Source organism: Phytophthora infestans, genomic scaffold (genome assembly GCF_000142945.1).
Source record: "Phytophthora infestans T30-4 supercont1.150 genomic scaffold, whole genome shotgun sequence".
Taxonomy (NCBI): domain Eukaryota; phylum Oomycota; class Peronosporomycetes; order Peronosporales; family Peronosporaceae; genus Phytophthora; species Phytophthora infestans.
In genome coordinates, this window is record NW_003303609.1 from 116,485 (window position 1) to 119,931 (window position 3,447).

A 3,447-nucleotide genomic window follows, 5' to 3' on the forward strand; every position below is an offset into this window, starting at 1 on the left:
TTCACAGGGCTCGTGCTTCTCAAGCCATCATATGGATCCATATCGAGAACAGGGAGCTGTTCGAGGCTGTCAAAGTCTTTAAAGTTGACGGCCAGCTCCACTTGGACGTTGGGGACAGTGACGACCTTCCCGTCGGCCAGTCGCACTGACACCGTCCCGTTGCCCTTGCTTTCTCTCAAAGCATCGGACAACTTGTTGCTGCTACGAGCAACCGTCTGGCGACGTGCGAAATTCTTCGACGCCCCAGAATCGATCAAGATTCTAAAGGGATGATCGTATCCCCGTACACGTCCGTGTACTACGAGCAACCCGCCGCTGCTCTTCGCCGATTCGAGAGTGTGAAGACGCTCAGGGGCTCCGTGGTACGCGCCACCTGCGCACCCATCACGAATATTTAGTACTTCCCCAGTAGGGCGTTCCGCCCCTACTGGTTCGCGGCGTTCCCCGGCCCTTGATGTCGGGCTTGCGGAAAGACCGTCTGCGGGGTCTTTCCGCGGAACAGTCGCGCTTGAAGTGGTTCATTTTCCCGCAGCCGAAGCAGGGGATGTCACGCTGTTTGGCGGGCCCGAGTTCCATGGGAACTGGTCCGTTGGGGACTCGTTCGACCGGAAGCCGACAAGGAACTCCCCAGGCGACGCTGAGGCCGGCGTACGCGCCTGGCGATGGCTGTACGCTTCTTGGAAAGCTACTTGGATCACGTATTCAAGGGTGTTTGACTGCACCCGGAACAGCTGAGTGCGTGCGGGACCCACTCGAAGGCCGTCCATGAACACAGTCATCTTGATGTGTTCGTTGAGTGAGTTTACGACTAGGCACGCCGTGAGCTCCGGTATCTGTTGCACGTACTCGTGCAGCTCACGACTCCCTTGTTTGCACGAGAGGAAGCGCGAACGCTGGCGGTACTCGTATATCGCCGGGAGGAACGCGGCTCGGAGCTGTTCACACAGCTGAGCCCAGGACGTGAAACATCCAGGGGATGTTGTCTCCCGTGTGTACACCCAACGCTTAGCACGACCGCTAACGTTGGAGAGTGCAAAAGCAACACGAAGTTGCCCGGGCGAGATCAGAGCCGCGTCCATCGCGAGTTCTACTTCTCGGACCCAGAAGTGAAGGCTCCCACCTTCCTTCCCTTCATACGGCCCAACCTTCAGCCGTATTGGCTTCGGGTGTGGCGGATTTGCTTCCGCCGCCGAAACCTGCCGGTTCTCCCGCACATGCGCGAGGAGCCCCTGCTCGTCAGCGTCGAACGCTTTGACACACTCGAGCTGCTCGACCGGCGTTGACACCACCAGGATCTGCAGGGCCTCCATCCCGAAGATATCTGCCATCTTCCGAACCGACACGAACTGTGAGTGGCTCATATGGGAGAAGTCGTTCGCAACGAGCTTCGGAGAGGTTACCCGCCGTGGCGAGGATTGACTACTAGTGCTACCAAGTGTGACGGGGTCACACAGCACATTGTGCTAGAGGGAGTTGGCTTCCGAGAGTATACAAACTCTCAGTGAACGGCAGCTCATAGGTCCCCTCTTTATCTAAAGAGAGCGAAGTGACCTATTTAAGGTAGAATGAAAACTGAGTATATTTATAGGTAGATAAAGTTTGGGTTTAATACAAACTATTAGTACCTATAGAAATGCAATGTCATCAACCAATGGTTGGCTTTGGACGACCTTGGTACTTTGTACCAAATATCCCGAAGTATGACGTGTCATACTTCAGGTAACCAGGGTACACTTAGGTCTACGTACCCCGTTACAGAGGCCAGAGCCGGCTACGAAGACCGGCAGCAAGGCTGATCGTCGCACGTCAAAGTAATGTCTTCGAGCTCGCGTGTAATGAACATTCGCTTCGAGCTGATCCGTTTGCTGAGCTTGACTTGTTAATCCAGACTGTTGTGTGTGTGCCGCGCAAGTACGTTCTAACGACGTTCGCTCTACCGAATTTGCGCTTGATGTCGCTGGTATCATACGCAGCGGTCTTGCGTAATATCCACAAGGCTCAAGTTGAGCCTTAATATGTTCTGTTTAAGCGTCTGGAGTGGTAAAGCTCATGAGAGAGTCGGGTTGTTAACGATAGCAGTACGTTTCGTTAATGTGAAGTCGAGAATCAGCATCGCACGAGGTAGATTTAACTCGCCCACTAACACCAGACCAGACGTAGTGTCCATGCCGTATTCAGCCTGGATGACAGTACCGCCAAGTTTTGGAAGACGGTTTGACTGTCTACGGCCTCACCGTCGATGTCCTAGATGTTTGCCTTATCCGCAAGCACGACACAGCGACTGGCGTCGAGGATATTAGCACGAAACAGCTCGCGTTTCGGATCTTCAGTCGCTAACATGACGAATATGTCGTCGAACTCGCGTAGCTCGCGACAAGTGGCCACTGCACGTTTTGCTAAGGACTACGACAGGAAGAAGATAGAATGGTATAATAGTACAGTGTACATAAAGCTCCCGTAACGGATCGAGCGGTCTAGTGGCCCACATGGCTGCAAAGTCAGGTGGTGAGTGCCAGTACACGCGGGATGTGAGCGACCTTTTAAGCACGGAGGACGAGAGAGAGGTGGCCGATGCGTGAGCGTGCCGGCTGGCGGCCATGGTCGTGAAGCCAGCCTGGAACGATGTGTGCCTCACACACACTTTAAGTGCAGTCCTGTGGGCCACTACGGTACCGGTCAAAGCCGTAATTGGCAGCACGAGTGGTATACGACGCCAGTGTGAGCACAGAGGAATGATGAAAGAGGCCATCGTGAGTGTGCTGGCTAGTGGTCAGGCTCATGGAAGCCGAAACGAAGGACGAAAGAGGCCGACATGAGTGTGCTGGCTAGGTGGCAAGGCTCATGAAAGCCAAAATGGATGACAAAGAATAGTGGAGTGGGCTATGTTGAAGTACCGCGCAGCAGCCGCACTGCTATTTACAAAGGCGAGGGCAGTGTGAGGCGAAGGACCGGGCAGCTTACTTTTGAATCTGCGGCATTGGCACAGGACCTGACACGCGTGTGGCGGAAGACGCACTTGGAAGACGGAAGAGGGAACGATGACCGGCAGACGAAGGTCGACTGAGTCTCCTAAACGAAAGAGTGAGCAAGTTGGGAGGGGGCGGAGGCCGACCAACTAGCGAGCGAGCTATACCCGGCGGAGCATGTGACGACTGCACGGATAGCGCTGACGACTGGAGGGCGCAACGAGGGGCTGAGGGGCACCTGAGGCCTGTGGAAAGAGCCGGGTAGCGTTTGATGCGGGAAACACGCGGGCGACGAAGTTGCGCAGCGGCGTGAAAGACCGGTGCCTGGAATAGTACACGAGGGTTGAGTAGGAGCGCGTAGTGCAGCAAGGGTGGCGTTGCGCAAAAATAAATAGGAGCGGACACTTCTCAGTGGAGGTTCCGGTGCAGAACCGAGTGAGTTCTGTCGGTCTTTACAGTGAGGAAGTTCCCTACGGGTGGC